Source organism: Oryx dammah, unplaced genomic scaffold, assembly GCF_014754425.2.
Source record: "Oryx dammah isolate SB20612 unplaced genomic scaffold, SCBI_Odam_1.1 HiC_scaffold_1, whole genome shotgun sequence".
In the NCBI taxonomy this organism is placed as follows: Eukaryota; Metazoa; Chordata; class Mammalia; order Artiodactyla; family Bovidae; genus Oryx; species Oryx dammah.
Genome location: NW_024070185.1, coordinates 88,950,527 through 88,970,437, shown reverse-complemented (window position 1 = coordinate 88,970,437; position 19,911 = coordinate 88,950,527). Strand labels below are relative to the sequence as shown.

The following is a 19,911-nucleotide window of genomic DNA, read 5'->3' as shown; positions in this document are numbered from 1 at the left end:
TATCAAGCTACCAGTGGTATTTTTCACAGAGCTAGAACAAATAACTTCACAATCTGTATGGAAATACAAAAAACCTCGAATAGCCAAAGCAATCTTGAGAAAGAAGAATGGAACTGGAGGAATCAACCTGCCTGACTTCAGGCTCTACTACAAAGCCACAGTCATTAAGACAGTGTAGTACTGGCACAAAGACAGAAATATAGATCAATGGAACAAAATAGAAAGCCCAGAGATAAATCCACACAGCTATGGACACCTTATCTTCAACAAAGGAGGCAAGAATATACAATGGAGTAAAGACAATCTCTTTAACAAGTGGTGCTGGGAAAACTGGTCAACCACTTGTAAAAGAATGAAACTAGAACACTTTCTAACACCATACACAAAAATAAACTCAAAATGGATTAAAGATCTAAGCATAAGACCAGAAACTATAAAACACCTAGAGGAGAACATAGGCGAAACACTCTCCAACATAAATCACAGCAGGATCCTCTGTGATCCACCTCCCAGAATACTGGAAATAAAAGCAAAAATAAACAAATGGGATCTAATTAAAATTAAAAGCTTCTGCACAACAAAGGAAACTATAAGCAAGGTGAAAATACAGCCTTTGGAATGGGAGAAAATAATAGCAAATGAAGCAACGGACAAACAACTAATCTTAAAAATATACAAGCAACTTATGCAGCTCAATTCCAGAAAAATAAACGACCCAATCAAAAAATGGGCCAAAGAACTGAACAGGCATTTCTCCAAAGAAGACATACGGATGGATAACAAACACATGAAAAGATGCTCAACATCACTCATTATCAGAGAAATGCAAATCAAAACCACAATGAGGTACCATCTCACACCAGTCAGAATGGCTGCGATCCAAAAGTCTACAAGCAATAAATGCTGGAAAGGGTATGGAGAAAAGGGAACCCTCTTTCACTGTTGGTGGGAATGCAAAGTAGTACAGCCACTATGGAGAACAGTGTGGAGATTCCTTTAAAAATTGCAAATAGAACTGCCTTATAACCCAGCAATCCCACTGCTGGGCATACACATCAAGGAAACTAGACTTGAAAGAGACACGTGTACCCCAGTGTTCATTGCAGCACTGTTTATAATAGCCAGGACATGGAAACAACCTAGATGTCCATCAGCAGATGAATGGATAAGAAAGCTGTGGTACATATACACAATGGAGTATTACTCAGCCATTAAAAAGAATACATTTGAATCAGTTCTAATGAGGTGGATGAAACTGGAGCCGATTATACAGAGTGAAGTAAGCCAGAAAGAAAAACACCAATACAGTATACTAACACATATATATGGAATTTAGAAAGATGGTAATGATAACCCTGTATGCGAGACAGTAAAAGACACACAGATGTATAGAATGGACTTCTGGACTCTGTGGGAGAGGGAGAGGGAGGGATGATTTGGGAGAATGGCATTGAAACATGTATACTATCATATAGAAACGAATCTCCAGTCTATGTTCGATGCAGGATACAGGATGCTTGGGGCTGGTGCACGGGGAAGATCCAGAGAGATGATATGGGGTGGAAGGTGGGAGGGGGTTCAGGATTGGGAACTCCTGTACACCCGTGGTGGATTCATGTCAATGTATGGCAAAACCAATACAGTATTGTAAAGCAAAATAAAGTAAAAATAAAAATTTAAAAAAAAAAAAAAAGCCAACTGTTTAAAATGCAAAAAAAAAAAAATCCACACCTAGAAGTAGTTTGAATCACACTCCCTGTTAAAAACTTCCCTTCCACTGTCTTTGAGTCATCAATAGTTTTGTCAGTGCTGTGGTCTGGCCTAAGCCTTCTCATGGCAACACACTCCAAGAAAGGCTTCTGTCCAAACTCATGCAAAGTTTAAAAAATAAAAAGCTGGCAGTCCGGAAACTATGGTGACATAAAGCAGAGTATGCAAAGGCCTATGTACAGAGCAACAGAGAGGCCAGAACTCCAAAGCAAGATGGCTTGACAATAAGACAGATTTCTTTCAATTAATTTTTCTATTGACGGATAATTGCTTTACAGAATTTTGTTGTTTTCTGTCAAACCTCAACATGAATGAGCCATAGGTGTATATATATATATATATATATCCTCCCTTTTGAACCTCCCTCCCATCTCCCTCCCCATCCCATTCCTCTAGGTACAGAGCCGCTGTTTGAGTTTCCTGAGCCATACATAAAATTCCTGTTGGCTATCTATTTACATATGATAATATAAGTTTCCATGTAACTCTTTCCATGTATCTCACCCTCTCCTTCCTTCTCTCCATGTCCATAAGTCTAGTCTCTATGTCTGTTTCTCCACTGATGCCCTGTAAATAAATTCTTCAGTATCATTTTTCTAGATTCTGTATATACATGTTAGAATATGATATTTATCTTTCACTTTCTGACTCACTTCACTCTGTATAATAGGCTCTAAGTTCATCCACCTCATCAGAACTGACTCAAATGCATTCCTTTTTATGGCTGAGTAATATTCCATTGTGTATATGTACCACAACTTCTTTATCCATTCATCTGTCTATGGACATCTAGGTTGCTTCCATGTTCTACCTATTGTAAATAGTGCTGCAGTGAACAATGGGATACATGTCTCTTTTTCAATTTCAGTTTCCTCAGGGTATATGCCTAGGAGTGGGATTATTGAGTCATATGGTGGCTTTATCCCTAGCGTTTCTCCATAACAACTTCCATAGTGGGTGTATCAATTCACATTCCCACCAACAGTGAAAGAGCATTCCCTTTTCTGCACTCCCTCTCCAGCATTTACTGTTTTTCAACATTTTGATGATGGACATTCTGCCTGGTGTGAGGTGATGTCTCATTGTGGTTTTGATTTGCATTTCTCTAATAATGAGCAACGTTGAGCATCTTGTCGTGTGTTTGTTAGCCATCTGTATGTATTCTTTGCAGAAAAGCTGGTTAGGTCTTTTACCCACTTTTTGATTGGGTTTTTTGTTTTTCTGGCATTGTATGAGCTGCTTGTACATTGTGGAAATTAATCCTTTGTCAGTTCTTTCATTTGCTATTATTTTCTCCCATTCTGAGGGTTGTCTTTTCACCTTGCTTATAGTTCCTTTACTGTGCAAAAGCTTTTAAGTTTAATCAGGTCCCACTTGTTTACTTTTGATTTTATTTCCATTATCCTGGTAGGTGGGTCATAGAGGATCTTGCTTTGATTTACATCATCGAGTGTTCTGCCTATGTTTTCCTCTGAGAGTTTTATATTTTCTTGTCTTACATTTAAGTCTTTAATGAATTTTCAGTTTACCTCTGTGTGTGGTGTTAAGAAGTGTTCTCATTTCACTCTTTTACATGTAGCTGTCCAGTTTTCCTGGTGCCATTTACTGAAGAGGCTGTCTCTCCCCATTGTATATTCTTGACTCTTTTGTCAAAAATAGGGTACCCATAGGTGCATGGGTTTATTTCTGGGCTTTCTATCTTGTTCCATTGGTCTATATTTCTGTTTTTGTGTGAGTACCATACTGTCTTGATGGCTGTAGCTTTGTAGTGTAATCTGAAGTCAGGAAGATTGATTGGAGTCCTCCAGCTCCATTCTTCTTTCTCAAGAAGAATGAGAAATCCTTTGGCTATTCAGGGTCTTCTGTGTTTCCAGGTGAATTGTGAAATTTTTTCTTCTAGTTCTGTGAAAAATGCCATTGGTAATTTGATAGGGATCGCATGAATCTGTAGATTGTATTTGGTAGTGTAGTCATGTTCACACTATTGATTCTTCCCACCCAGCAACATGGAATATCTCTCCATCTGTTTATGTCGTCTTTGATTTTTCATTAGAGTCTTTTAATTTTATGTGTACAGTTCCTTTGTCTCCTTAGGTAAGTTTATTCCTAGTACTAATTGTTTTTGTTACAATGGTGATGGGATTGATTCCTTAATTTCTCTTTCTGATTTTTCATTGTTACTGTATAAAAATGCAAGGGATTTCTGTGTATTGATTTTGTATCCTGCAACTTTGCTAAATTCACTGGTTAGCTCTGGTAATTTTCTGATACTATTTTTAGGGTTTTCTATGTACAAGACCATGTCATCTGCAAACAGTAACAGCTTTTCTTCTTTTCTGATCTGGATTCCTTTTAATTTTTTTCTTCTCTGATTGCTACAGCTAGGACTTCCAGAACTATGTTGAATAATAGTGGTGGATGTGGACACCCTTGTATTGTTCCTGATCTTATGGGGAATGCTTTCAGTTTTTCACCATTGAGAATAACGTTTGCTGTGGACTTATCATATATGGCCTTTACTATGTTGAGGTAGGTTCCTTCTATTCCCATTTTTTGAAGAGTTTTAATCATAAATGGGTGCTGAAATTTGTCAAAGGCTTTTTCTGCATCTATTAAGATTATCATATGGGTTTTATCTTTCAATTTGTTAATATGGTGGGTGTATCACATTGATTGGTTTGTATATATTGAAGAATCCCTGCATTCCTGGAATAAACCCAACTTGATCATGGTGTATGAGCTGTTTGATGTGTTGCTGAATTCTGTTTGCTAAAGTTTGCTTCAAGATTTTTGCATCTATGTCAGTGATATTGGCCTGTAGTTTTCTTTTTGTGTGTGGTCTTTGTCTGCTTTTGGTATCAGGGTGATGGTGGCCTTGTAGAATAAGTTCGGAAATGTTCCTTGCTCTGCAAGTTTTTGAAACTGTTTTAGAAGAATAGGCATTAGCTCTTCTCAAAATGTTTGATAGAATTCTCCTATGAAGCCATCTGGTCCTGGGCTTTTGTATTTTGGGAGATTTTTGATCACAGCTTCAATTTCAGTGCTTATGATTGGGTTGTTCATGCTTTCTATTTCTTCCTCGTTCAGTCTTGGAAGATTCAACTTTTTTAAGACTCTGTCCATTTCTTCCAGGTTATCCATTTTATTGCCATGTAGTTGTTCATAATACTCTCATAATCCTTTGTATTTCTGTGTTGTCTGTTGTGACCTCTCCTTTTTCATTTCTAATTTTGTTGATTTGATTCTTCTCTCTTTTTTTCCTGGTGAGTCTGGCTAAGTCTTGTCAATTTTGTTTATCTTCTCTAAGAACCAGCTTTTCATTTTATTAATCTTTACTATTGTTGCTTTCATTTCTTTTTCATTTATTTCTGCTTAGATCTTTATGATTTCTTTCCTTCTACTAATCTTGGAGTTTTGTGGCTCTTCTTTTTCCAGTTGTTTTAGGTGTAAAGTTAGGTTGTCTATTCTGTGTTTTTCTTGTTTCTTAAGGTAGGATTGTATTGCTATAAGCTTCCCTCTTAGAACTGCTTTTGCTGCATCCCATAGGTTTTGCATTGTGTTTTCATTGCCATTTGTTCCTAGAAATTTTTTATTTCCCTTTTGATTTCTTCAGTAACTTCTTGGTTATTTAGAAACGTGTTGCTTAATCTCCATGTGTTTGTGTTTCTTACAGTTTTTTCCTTGTAATTGATACCTAGTCTCATAGCGGCATGGTTGGAGAAGATGCTTAATATAATTTCAACTTTCTTAAATTTACTGAGGTTCGATTTATGACACTAGATATGGTCTATCGTGGAGAATGTTCCATGTGCACTTGAGAAGATGTATTCTTGTGTTTTTGGATGGAATGTCCTGAAGCTATCAATGAGATCCATCTCATCTAATGCATCATTTAAGACTTGTGTTTTCTTATTAATTTTCTATTTTGATGATCTGTCCATTGCTGTGAGAGGGGTGTTAAAGTCTCCTACTATTATTGTGTTACTGTCCATTTCTCCTTTTATGTCTGTTAGTGTTTGTCTTAAGTATTGAGATGCTCCTATGTTGAGTGCATAGATATTTACAATTATTATGTCTTCCTCTTGGATTGATCCCTTGATCATTATGTAGTATCCTTCCTTATCTCTTGTAATCTTTTTTATTTTAAGGTCTATTTTGTCTGAATTGAGGATCACTACTCCAGCTTTCTTTTGCTTTCCATTTGCATGGAATATATTTTTCCATCCTCTCACTTTCAGTCTATATGTGTCTTGAGGTCTGAAGTGGGTTTCTTGTAGACAGCATATTTATGGGTCTTGTCTTTGCATCCATTCAGCCAGTCTTTTGGTTGGTGCATTTGATCCATTTACATTTAAAGTAATTATTGACATATATATGTTCCTATTGCCATTTTCTTAATTGTTTGAGGTTGATTTTGTAGATCTTTTTTTTTCTCTTGATTTTCTTGACTATATTAGTCCCTGTAACATTTGCTGTAAAGCTGGTTTCAGTTCAGTCACTCAGTCGTGCAACTGAATGCAACTGAAAATCACAATGAGATAACATCTCACATATGTCAGAATAGCGATTACAAAAAGATAAGAAATAACAAGTGTTGGTGAGGATATGGAGAAAACCCCTGTGTACTATTGGTGGTACAAATTGGCTCAAGCATTATGGAAAACAGTATCGAGGCTCCTTAAAAGTAAAACTACCATCAGTTCAGTCGCTCAGTCATGTCTGACTCCTCTTTGAGACCCCATGAATCGCAGCATGCCAGACCTCCCTGTCCATTACCAATTCCCAGAGTTCACCCAAACATTGTGGACATTGTTCTTGCCTTCAATGTCCACAGCTATCAGAACTTGTGCCAGTGGACGACCCAAATGCAGAGGTGGAAATAAAACCACAATTGAAACCCAGGGGCAGTGTAGTGAAGGAAAAAGACCCAAAACCTTCCCACCAGCTGTACAAACTGCGGATTAAATCCACATGATCAACTACGCAGACTCCGTGTCTATGGAATATATAAAAGGTCATTAAGAGCTTCCACAAAAGAAAATGCACAAGTTCTGATGTTGGTGTGTGGGGAGAGACAGGCTATGGTGATGGCTCCACCCAGTACACCTGACTCAGCAGTATCGCCTTGCTTCCATGACTGCCTGGCTTTCCTCCACAGGCATTTCCCATCACAGTCTCCTCCCTCATCTCCCCTCGATCCATCTCTCCACAGTCAATAGCAGCTCTCACCCTGAGATTGCTCCACAATCCCTAAACTCCAGCTCCCATCTGCTAAACCTTCCAGGAGACCTGTGTCCCTGTTTGGGGTATGTATGGCTACAGCAAGGACTGTCTGATTCTTATTCCATTTAGGCTGCCACACATCAGCTGTTTCACTCTTAGCATTAAATGTTTCTCCTCTGACTCAGCCAGTTGCCCCAGTGTGGGGATCGGACCCCTGGTTCAGTTCCCCCACCCACCGAGGGCAGGTCCAGTCCTACGAACACCCCTGTTTTTCCCCCTAGTCCCTTAATCCTACCAAATTTTGTGTGGTTCTATATATTCTTTTCCTCTGGTCATGTTCTCCTGACCACTCTCAGCTGGTGTTCTTCATGCACTTCTGTATCTGAAGGTGTATTCCTGATGTATCCGTGGAGAGAGATGTACTCCTCGTCCACCTACTCCTCTGCCATCTTGTTCTCTCTACAGTAGGACAGATTTTTAATATGGGACTGAGCATCTGAGTGTTCAAAGAACCTAGTGAAGATTTTATTTATTTATTCTGTATTTATTGTGGGAAGCCAGGGTAGAAGTACAAAGACTTGGTAATACAGGATATTAATGCAAATGTCTTCTCACAAACTGAGGCACATAACCAGTTAAAAGTATAAAAGGAAATTTTAATTGTAGTTTGGATTTAAAAAACCCAAAAAACAAAAAGCAATGCATTCAACTTCAAAGAAAAACATGCTGCAGCTGAAGCTCCAACAATAAAGAAGCTAAAAAAAATTAAATTTGCTGGATTTGCATGCTTGTGTGTGTGAGAGAGACAGAGAATTTCATCAGCTTTTGATATACCCACATCGATTGACACCAAGGAAATGGAGAAGAATTTTTTTAGACATTAAAATTTGTATCAGATTCTGTTTTTTTCTGGTGACCAACTTCTCTGAATATGAAATTTTGATTCAATTTGAGGTGTCTATCAGTTGATGCTTTCAGGCTTCAGGACACGTTAACTTATGATAAATAGTAATAACTGAGCTGTTGCAAAAGAAGATAATGGTGTGAGTAAAAGGGACCAACTTCCCCAGCAGACACCAACTAGAATTACTCCAGCCAGATTTGACTCTGTCGTTACAACTGAGACCATATTTTGGGGTGTTCTCAGGCATCTGGTCCTGCTCTGCTCTGTATTAGAATCCTTACCCCCACCTTCCCAATAGTCATGTATGGATGTGATTGAATTTGTTTCTGTAAAGAAAGCTGAGCACTGAAGACTTGATGCTTTTGAACTGCAGTGATGGAAAAGACTCTTGAGAGTTCCTTGGTCTGCAAGGAGATCCAACCAGTCCTCCTAAAGGAAATCAGTCCTGAATATTCATTGGAAGGACTGATGCTGAAGCTGAACCTCCACTACTTTGGCCACCTGATGTGAAGAACTGACTCACTGGAAAAGACCCTGATACTGGGAAAGATTGAAGGCAGAAGGAGAAGGGGACAACAGAGGATGAGACGGTTGGATGGCATCACCAACTCAATGGACATGAGTTTGAGTAAATTCTGGGAGTTGGCAATAGATAGGGAGGCCTGGCATGCTGTAGTTCATGGGGTTGCAAAGAATCAGACACGACTGAACAACTAAACTGACTGACTGACCTCTCCAATGCCAACTAAGAGTCATTTCTGGATAGAATCTAAGATTGAACATTAGCAGGTAGAACTGACAACCTCCCAGTGCTTGACTCTACACCTATCCATCCACCTGTCCTACCAAGAGGGAAATTCAGTCCTCGTCTCTCATTCATTCCAATATCCCCTACTCTTATCAACATGTGCTCAGCCAAGGATAAATTATCCTTTATCCTATCACCTTCTGATTAATACCCACTATATTTTTTTCTGGGCCCAAATATATCTAACAGGTGACTGTGTCTGTCTGGTTGGCTCCTAACAGATCTACTTTCTCAGTGAAATTACCACTATATAGACTTATAGGAATCTTCAGCTGAATAATTTACCAAATGTTTATTGTCCATTCTGCGCCCAACACCATGTCAGACCCTAATTACATGTCTAAACAAATAATTTTTGTTTAGTTAATAATTTCATATTTTACTAACCAGTCACAAGCATTGCTTATCATGTTCTAGGATTTGTTATAAGTGCTGTTTCATAGACTAACTCATTTAATCCAATTAGCTAATATTTATTGACTGCCTACTGTGTATATAAACATTAGACACTATAATATAAAATTCCCAAAATTTAAAGACCTTAAAATGTCATCAAGGAGATAAGTCTTAAATTCAGAAAACCAAAATACATCAATCACTGTATAAGTGGATCACACAGCATGTTTTATTGGAGCTTAGAAGCAGGAGAAAGATATAACTGACACACAGTAAATGTGCAATCAATTTTTGAATTAAATTGAATGAGGAAATCTAATACTGAAAATAAAGACAGGTGGAATAACATGAAAATCTGATAAATCTAAAACTGTACAGAAAGATTCTGAGATTACATGCATGTTCTCTTTTAAGCAAGTTTTTACTTAATGTAAAACATATTAAAAAGGACATACTTTATTGGACAATATCACCACTGCATATGGGAATCCCTACAGGTGACATATCTGATAATGTGCTAAAACTATGATCATAATTTTAATTCACTCTGTTTTTTGACAGAAGATGGTTGGTATATACCCTATAGAGTTTTCCTTAATTTGAGCCTTCTATATAAATATGTTGTTATTAGATTAATAAAATTTCTTCCCTATTGCTACATTGTTTTTATTTTTTTATTTCAAATAGAAAAAAGCAGAACATGACATTATTCTTAAGTTCACAATGAAAAGACTCATGTAGAGGAACACTACATCACTTCAGTTCAGACACTCAGTCGTGTCCGACTTTTTGCGACCCCATGAATCGCAGCATGCCAGGCCTCCCTGTCCATCACCAACTCCCAGAGTTCACCCAAACTCTTGTCCATCGAGTCGGTGATGCCATCGAGCCATCTCATCCTCTGTCATCCCTTTCCTGCCCCCAATCCCTCCCAGCATCAGAGTCTTTTCCAATGAGTCAACTCTTTGCATGAGGTGGCCAAAGTATTGGAGTTTCAGCTTTAGCATCAGTCATTCCAAAGAACACCCAGGATCGATCTCCTTTAGAATGGATTGGTTGGATCTCCTTGCTACATAGAAGGTACTATATACATAAAAAAGTAGTGACTAGAATCTGTCTCACTCCTTTCCTGTGACATCAATCCATAAGCCAAGAATAGCATGCCTAAACTATCACTTTCAGTTTTAACACACTGGTATGATTTTTCAAGGCAGACTCTCAGAATTAAAATATTAACATTAAAATGGTAGCCCCATAGAGAATCCAAATGCTCCTATTAAAGTGGGAGGCTCGTAAATTAAGGCATCAGCATTACAAATCTGAATTAGGTCTTGGAATTCCCATTTACAGTCAAGATAGAAAAGATCTCCCAAAAGAAGTAAGAGTGCCTTCTAAAAGAGAAATGAGTAATAACAGAACAAATACACTAAAGCATATTTAGACTACCTGGATGAAGTGTGGGCGACTAAAAGGAGTAGGTAGCATGGAGCAGGGAAAGACCGAGCCAGAGCACTGCTGCTGCCTGCAATGAATGGACGAGGGGCCCTGGGCAGCTGAGCAGACACGAGGAGGGCTAGATGATACTGCCCACAAAGATCTCACTACACTTCCTGCTGTGGACTAGCCCCCAAGGAGTCTCCAGTTTTACCAGACTTCCCCTGAAGTTGTTACACTGACCCAGCGAATGTGGGTAGCTGCTCTTCCTGGTGCAGGGTTTCTCTTTGAAATAATTTGAAATAAATACGGTGTAGTCCCCACATTTTCTTCTTGAAATCTGGTTACCCTCTGTCCAGTTCTCCAGAGTGGAATCAGAATGTAGCTGACATTGCTGGACTGTGTACAATGTGGGACTACTGGAATAATAACAATCACAAAAACTAATATTTATGGAGTTTCCACCCTATACCAGACACTGTGCTCACAATGTCTGTGCCTCCCCAGAAGTGAGAAAACAGCTGCAGGAGTACTGATTCCAAGCCCCAAACACAGTAAATATTTGTTGAATAGGAGAACAAAGAAACATAAACACCTGGGAAATTCCTAGCCCTGCCTTTGGGGAAAGGTGTTCATAGATGGGGAAAGAGTTCTGGTTCCTTAGTGCTTTAATTATAACAGGTTAATGACAAACACTCGCCTACACTTCTAGACAGCATCTTTACCTTGGTTTTAATTTCAACCACCTCCTTGTCCATTATTTCTAAAATATGAATAAGAGGAGTCTAATTCTTACTTCTTCATGTATCACATGGAATAGTCAGTGTTCCATGCATGACAAATAAATATAGAATCAAAGTGCCAGTTTAAAAAAACAAGTCAAAGCAAGAACTAAGATTCATACATAAAACAAACTTACAAAACCTAACTGTAAAGGGCCTTAATAATATGACATCACAGCTCCTTTTTCGCCAAGTTAATTGAAGAATTGGCATGTGGTTTTAGTTTTACATGTTGAGAAAGCCAAATCGGAGTATTATCACAGAGTCAAATGCCAGCTTTTCCAATAGGCACAAATCTGAATCTGGCCTCTTCTGGCCAGAAAATCCATATCAAAAATGATAAAGGATTTCTCTAGATTTAGTTTTCTTTAGGGATTATTCTGAGACAACGGCAAGAGTGAGTCAAAAGAATGACTACAGGAAACCCATTCCCCCCAAAGTCCAATCATTCATATATTTAGCTACTTAATAGGCACTTACTGTATACCTATTATGATACCCTGCAGAGCACAGGACCTTGCAGTCTAGTGGGAAAGACATGGAGGAATAAGGAATATGTGACCCATGCTTCCTGTAGGAAGCTACAAAGCAAAGGCGATCACCTAACCCAGCTGGGGCCCCATGTATGGACTAGATTACCTGCAGAAGTGAAAGTTGCTCAGTCGTGTCCGACTCTTTGTGACCCCATGGACTATACAGTCCATGGAATTCTCTAGGCTAGAATACTTAAGTGAGTAGCCTTTCCCTTCTCCAGGGGATCTTCCCAACCCCCAGGTCTCCCACATTGCAGGTGGATACTTTACCAGCTGAGCCACAGGAACCACTCTGCAAATAAATACTTCAGTAGGCTATTCAAGCGGAGAAGGCAACGGCAACCCACTCCAGTACTCTTGCCTGGAAAATCCCATGGACGGAGGAGCCTGGTAGGCTGCAGTCCATGGAGTCGCTAAGAGTCGGACACCACTGAGCGACTTCACTTTCACTTTTCATTTTCACGCATTGGAGAAGGAAATGGCAACCCACTCCAGTGTTCTTGCCTGGGGAATCCCAGGGATGGGGGAGCCTGGTGGGCTGCCGTCCATGGGGTTGCACAGAGTTGGACACGATTGACGCGACTTAGCAGCAGCAGCAGCAGCAGCAGGCTCTCCAAGGCAAGGGTGGCATTTTAAATATCTTCTCAGGCCAATGTTGAAGACCTCTGGCTGAAAATCATTGGCAGGTAGAGAAAACTCTCTGCTGGCCCAGCATATCTACCTGGAAGTCTGTGCTAAACTAATTAAATGTATCATAACAGTAAGATAGCCAAGCTATTAAATGCCTCTCACTTTATAGTAATGTGCTTAGTGATATAATAATGATTTTGACCACCTAAGAAAGACATAATTCTATGAAAAATTAGCTAACCTAATTTTAAAATAACCTGATAGTTTGGCGAAAAGGATCAAATATATCTTTCAATGTGACCTGAAAAATCTTTCCTGAGAAAAAAATCTCATCAGCTTATTGTCTTTCTAATCTCCTATCTTATACTATCTTGAAGACATTTTAAAATGCAGATATTTCTTTACCCAAAAGTATACTGTGGTTCAGGTGGTAAAGAATCTGCCTGCAGTGTGGGAGACCCGCATTCAATCCCTGGATCAGGAAGATTCCCTAGAGAAGGAACTGGCAACCTACTCCAGTATTTTTGCCTAGAGAATCACATGAATAAAGAAGCCTGGAGGGCTACAGTCCATGGGATCACAAAGAGTCAGATATGACTGAACAACTAACACACACACATGCCATGAAAAAAAAAAAGAATAAAAATACTATAAACAAAATTTTGTACACTTACAGGTACTGTTAAGTACTTTACATACTAATAATGCTATAACACAGATTCTCTCCTACTGAGGAGAAAAACTGAAAAAGTATATAACAAATATTTTACAATTGTGTTTTCCCATCAAACCCTGCAGATTTTAATAGTTTAACCAGCATAATGTATGGATTTTCTCTTTTTCACCCAATTAGCCCTATGATTGCATTAAGTAGGTTACCAATGCAGTTGATTAAATGAGGTCTTTTGAGGGGAACTGTAATTTTAATGCTCCTGGCTAAATAATAAATATCACTAACAGTAAAGTATGATTGTGTGGCAGGGGAAACAAAAGCTCATCAAGGATTGATCTAGTGGAGAATGGATGGCTCTCCATTTGTTAAAAATCATGTGTTAATACTAAAAAAGAAAGAAATGGAAAGTCAAAATGAAAATAAATGAATATTTAAAAGTCAATGTTGTATAACGTTTACCCAGAGGGCGGGAAATGCATCTTTTTTAAAAAATATTATCATGGTTCATAAACAAAGATTATTTCCACAAGTTTCAAATATTCCCATTTAACATTTAAACACCAGAAAAAATCTCACTTTATAGTTACACTGAAGTTTCTTATATCAAAGTGAATGCCAAAAATACAGAGGAAAAAGATTAAAGAGTAAATAAAGATTACTAGAATTTCCATATATGGTACTATGGTGAATGAGAATGAACAGCCCTCTTGGGGCTGAAACAGTAACATGCTGGATAAAATTATGAAATATTTTTTAAATGGAATTCAGTGTAAAACTGAGCAAGTAAGATACAAAGCCCCAAAATGCAAGGAAAACAGGTTAGGCAGATAAGCACACTAAGCTGCTTTTATCCTAAGGTTTCTGCTGAACTGTAGGGACCATAAGTGTCTGCTTTGATGGCCACATGAATCTCAACTGAAAGAAGATCATTCCTAGGCTCTAGTGTTCATGCTGTGATACAAGATCTTATTCCATTATAGAATGGAATATATGGAAAACCTATTGTCATAGCAATAATTTACTATTCAGTTCAGTTCAGTTCAGTCGCTCAGTCATGTCTGACTCTTTGCAACTCCATGAATCGCAGCACGCCAGGCCTCCCTGTCCATCACCAACTTCCAGAGTTTACTCAAACTCAGGTCCATTGAGTCGGTGATGCCATCCAGCCATCTCACCTCTGTCATCCCCTTCTCCTCCTGCCCCCAATCCCTCTCAGCATCAGAGTCTTTTCCAATGAGTCAACTCTTCGCATGAGGTGGCCAAAGTACTGGAGTTTCAGCTTCAACATCAGTCCTTCCAATGAACACCCAGGACTGATCACCTTTAAGATGGACTGGTTGGATCTCCTTGCAGTCCAAGGGACTCTCAAGAGTCTTCTCCAACACCACAGCTCAAAAGCATCAATTCTTCGGTGCTCAGCTTTCTTCACAGTCCAACTCTCACGTCCATACATTACTACTGGAAAAACCATAGCCTTGACTAGACGGACCTTTGTTTGCAAAGTAATATCTCTGCTTTTGAATATGCTATCTAGGTTGGTCATAACTTACCTTTCAAGGAGTAAGCATCTTTTAATTTCATGGATGCAGTCACCATCTGCTGTGATTTTGGAGCCCAAAAAATAAAGTCTGACACTCTTTCCACTGTTTTACAACTTATTAAAAATGAGTAAACAAATAAACTTTGTGAACTGTGGTGCTTCTGAACTGTGGTGTTGGAGAGGACTCTTGAGAGTTCCTTGGACTACAAGGAGGTCAAACCAGCCAATCCCAAAGGAAATCAGTCCTGAATATTCATTGGAAGGAATGATGCTGAAACTGAAGCTCCAAAACATGGCCACCTGATGTGAAGTACTGACTCTTTAGAAAAGGCCCTGATGCTGCAAAAGATTGAAGGCAGGAGGAGAAGGGGAAGACAGAGGATGAGATGGTTGGATGGCATCACCAACTCGATGGACATGAGTTTAGGCAAGCTCTGGGAGTTGGTGATGAACAGGGAGGCCTGGCGTGCTGCAGTCCCCGGGGCCACAAAGAGTTGGACACAACTGAGCAACTGAACTGAAACAAATAAAAAACTACACATAGAGCTGGCACACCTCAGTCTCAGCAAAATGAGCCCCACTGCACAAAAGTGTAGAAAATCCTGCCTGCTTTAACTCTAGTACTAGATAGAGGGGATAAAAATTTCCCTGATAATTAATAACAAACTAGCTTTCACATGAGTTTATATATAGTCCAAATTCACACCACCTTTGGGGACGAAATCCTCAAGAAGAGAATTTAACTCAAGAGTCCCATGGGGATGACCCAGAGAGATGTTGCGGGGAGGGGGGGTGGGAGGGGGGTTCATGTTTAGGAACACATGTACACCCGTGGTGGATCCATGTCAATGTATGGCAAAACCAATACAGAATTGTAAAGTAAAATTTAAAAAAATTAAATTAAATTCAAAAAAAAAAAAAAAGAGTCCCAGTTTGGTTGTTCCACTAAGCAATTGGCAGAAACCAATGCTAATCCTGCCTAAAGAAACTCAGTTTCAATCCAGAGCTCATCTATTTCCCAGATATAAAATTCCAAAGGAAATGAAAAGACCACAGCAGAAAGAAAAGTTACTAAACACACAAGGAAAATAAGGCAATATGAGTGAGAAACATATAACAGATCTGCAAATGGTATTCTCCAGCACCAAAAATAAAACAACCATATTGAATATAATTTAAACAAATAAAAGAGAGGCTTGAAAATACAAGAAACAAGATCCCAGAAAGAGTAATTAAGCATACCGAATTGGAACTAAGTAGAATTCTAGAAATAGATATTAAAATAAATGAAATTAAAACTTCAATTAAGTTTTATCTAGTACCAAAGTTTGACTTTGGTAAAAGGGGTTAAAAAAAAGAGAGAGAGAGAGAAGGAAGACACAGCTAAAAAGAGAATTAATGGACAACAAATGTTTTTAAATGATCTAAAGCGAAATTCAGAGAGAAAGAGATGAAAATAATGAAAACCAGGTTAATGACATCAAGATGGTGACACAGGTTGTTCTTGACCTCAGTCACTGACACAAGAAGACCAGCTGGCCTCTATCCATAGATAGTTCCCCACTGTGAAAATCCAAGAAGCTGGGTGGTGGTGGTGGTGGTTTAGTTGCTAAGTCGTGTCTGACTCTTGCGACCCCATGGACTGTAGCCTGTCAGGCTCCTCTGTTCATGGGATTCTCCAGGCAAGAATACTGGAGTGGGTTGCCATTTCCTTCTCCAGGGGATCTTCCCAACCCAGGAATCGAACCCGGGTCTCCTGCATTGCAGGCAGATGATTCACCAATTGAGCTATGAGGGAAGCCCAAGAAACTGGGGGTAAGGCTGAAACCTGGACCACAGAGACCAAGAAAGACCATTTTAGGAGGGAAAGAGAAGAGGTTTCACTTTAAGCACATTGCTCCTCCCTCAGGCTGGCACAGCATCGCCCTGGGAGGGCCTACATTTTCTCCAGTTGCTAAGAGATCCCAAGGTGGATATATGGCTTCCCCAACTTTGCAGGACACTCTTCAGGAGGACCACTCAGGTCTTACAAAACAGGAATCACTGGGGGAATCTACTGACCCAAACCCTGGGGATCAGACAGAGACAGAAAAGAGGACAGGGTTTACAGCAACCCGTGCTCAGACTGCACAGTAGAAAAACCCCCCAAAATCAAAGATACTACTGTGGACAATTATATGCCAATAAACTGGACAACCTAGAAGAAATAGAAAAGTTCCTAGAAACATACAACCTACTCAATCATACAAAGACTCAATCATAAGGAAATAGGAAATCTGAACAGATCAAAGATGAATAAGGGGATGAATCAGTAATCGAAAGCCTGCCAACAATAACAGGGCCTAGGATTAGAACATTTCACTGAAGAATATCACCAAATATTTCAAGAAGGGTAGATGCTAATATTCTTCTCAAACTCTTTCAAAAACATAAAGTGGGGAATATACTCAAATTCATTTTACTACCCTGAATGCAAGGACACTATAAGAAAAGAAAACCATAGACCAATACCCCTGATGAATACTAAAATTCCCAACAAAATACAGCAAACTGAATTCAACAGCACATTAAAAGATTATACAATATGATCCAGCGGGACTCACCCCTGGGATACAAGAATTCAATACACACAAATCAATAAATGTGCTACATCACATTAATAGAATGAAAGATAAAATAAAATGATCACTTCAATAGATACAGAAAGAGCATTTAATGCAATTCAACATCCTTTCAAGGTAAAAACTCTCAACAAATTGGGTACAGAAGGATGTACTTCACGTAATACATATGATATATGACAAGTCCACAAGTAGTATCATACTAAACAGTAAAAGGTTGAAAACTTTTCCTCTAAGGTCAGAAATAAGACCAGGGTGCCTACTCTCACCAATGCTATTCAACATAATGTTGGATGTTCTAGCCAGAGTAACCAAGAAAGAAAAATAAATGAAAGGCATCCAAAAAAGAAAGGAAGAAATAAAATAATCTCTGTTGTCAGAACCCTAGAGTCCACCAAAAAACTATTAGAACTAATAAATGAATTTGGTAGAGTCCCAGAATACAATATCAACATACAAAAATCAGTTGTGGTGTTTATACTAGCATGAATTATCTGAAAAAATAATGAAAAAAATTTCAATTTCTAATAGCATCAAAACAATAAATTACTTAGGAATAAATTTAACAGGGAGATGAAAGATGGCTACACTGAAGAGACAGAGACAAAAGAAACTGAAGAAAGCACCCCAAAAATGGAAATATCTCATGCTCATGAATTGGAAGAACTAACGTTTTTAAATGTCCATACTGTCCAAAGCCAACTATAGATTCAATTCATGTATATGTATGGCTGAGTCCCTCTGCTGTTCACCTGAAACCACCAAATTAGCTATATCCCAATAAAAATGTTTTTGGTGTTAAAAATAAAGAAAGAAAATTTTAATTATTTGGGGGAATGGCATTGAAACATGTATAATATCATATAAGAAATGAATCGCCAGTCCAGGTTCAATACAGGATGCTTGGGGCCAGTGCACTGGGATGACCCGGAGGGATGGTATGGGGAAGGAGGTGGGAGGGAGCTTCAGGGTGGGGAACACGTGTACACCTGTGGCAGATTCATGTTGATGTGTGGCAGAACCAATACAATATTGTAAAGTAATTAGCCTCCAATTAAAATAAATAAATTTAAATTTTAAAAAGAAAAGAAAATTAAAAAATAAAATATATAAGGAACTCATAGAACTCAATAGGAAAAACAACAAATAATCTAATGAAAAATGGGCAGAGGACCTGCACATGAGGAATATAAAACCAGTGGAACTATCTAAAACAAAGTTCTACATATAACAAAATATGTAGATTATCTTCAAAGACTGACAGTCTTTTTAAAACTCTAAAAAATGCACTTCACTGGAAAGGAGACAATCTCAGGTAGAAGAAAATCTGAGAAGAAATGTTAATAAAATATATTATGAAGTATATGGTTATACTTAAAAACATATTTACTATAAAACCTAGTTGAGAATATATTAAATGACAAAATGTCACTTCAAATTAGTGAGGAGAAATGATGTGTTAAGAAATGATATTGGAAAACTGGCCAGACACTAATCAAAAATAAATAAGCAAATCTTACATATTATATTTTTTAAACTCCAGATTAAATAAAACTTAAATATAAAGCTACAATGACAAAACTATTAAATGTATGAAACATTCTGAAATTTTTTGATTTATAGCAAAGATATTTCTATCATGATAACAAAGTCAGAAATCTCAAAGAAAAATACTGATTTAATGCTAATGAAAAACTGGCAAAAAATATAAGAAAGGTAGTATAAAATAACACATAGAAACTGTCTGCAATATAAAAGAATGATGACTCCATTTTTTAAATGAGCATAGGATCTGACATCACATAAAAGAATGAAAATATAATAAATATATAAAGCAAGCAACATCCTCATTAATAAAGGCCACAAATATTACAATTTTGAGCTATCAATTTTTCTTCTGATACAGTTATGATTAAATTGAGTAACTGTCATTGTCTAAGAGCATGCGTAGGCACATTTGGCAATATGTATCCTATCCTTTGGCTTCATTCCCTAACTTGTGGGAATTTAGCCTAATAAATTGGAAAAGAATATAATGACATATGTATAAGGATGTTCATTATAGGTCTGTTTAAAAGAGCTAAAAAAAAACATTTTAAGGGCACAGCTTATTTGGGACTACAAGACTCCTTAAATACATAAGAGAAAACCTACAGTGGACTACTACAGTGTTTATAATGCCGGTTCATAAACTGGCCTCCATACATGAAGAACAAGGAGAGCCTGAAGAAAGAGGCAGACCATTCCAGATTGGCAGCTGGCAGTTTTAACAAGCAAGGGAACTTACAAGGATTATCTTGGGCAGCTGCAGGACAGTAATCTCCATACCTGCCCACCAGGCATGGAGAATCTTAAAAGCTTGTATAGCAGCCTTAACTGGGTTCAGTGGATGGTCTCCAGGATATCTTATTCTCTTAAGACTACCTCCTAGAAACAGCTCTGGCTATGGTAAAGAACCTGCCTGCCAATGCAAGAGACATAAGAGACCCAGGTTCAATCCTTGGGTTGGGAAGGAGGAGGCACAGCAACTCACTCCAGTATTCTTGCCTGGAGAATCGTATGGACAAAGGAGCCTGGCAGGCCTCAGTCCACAGGGT

At 38.3% G+C, this 19,911-nt stretch overlaps 1 long non-coding RNA gene across 1 annotated transcript; it reads right to left on the bottom strand.

Annotated features, from left to right (window-relative positions):
- Positions 1 to 2,599: 2,599 nt before the first annotated feature.
- Positions 2,600 to 19,643, bottom strand: LOC120863945. Its single transcript, XR_005721108.1, has 3 exons — positions 19,629 to 19,643; positions 19,476 to 19,477; positions 2,600 to 2,704 (listed from the first exon to the last, which is right to left on the bottom strand). It is a non-coding gene; the product is annotated as an uncharacterized LOC120863945 (long non-coding RNA).
- Positions 19,644 to 19,911: the final 268 nt, after the last annotated feature.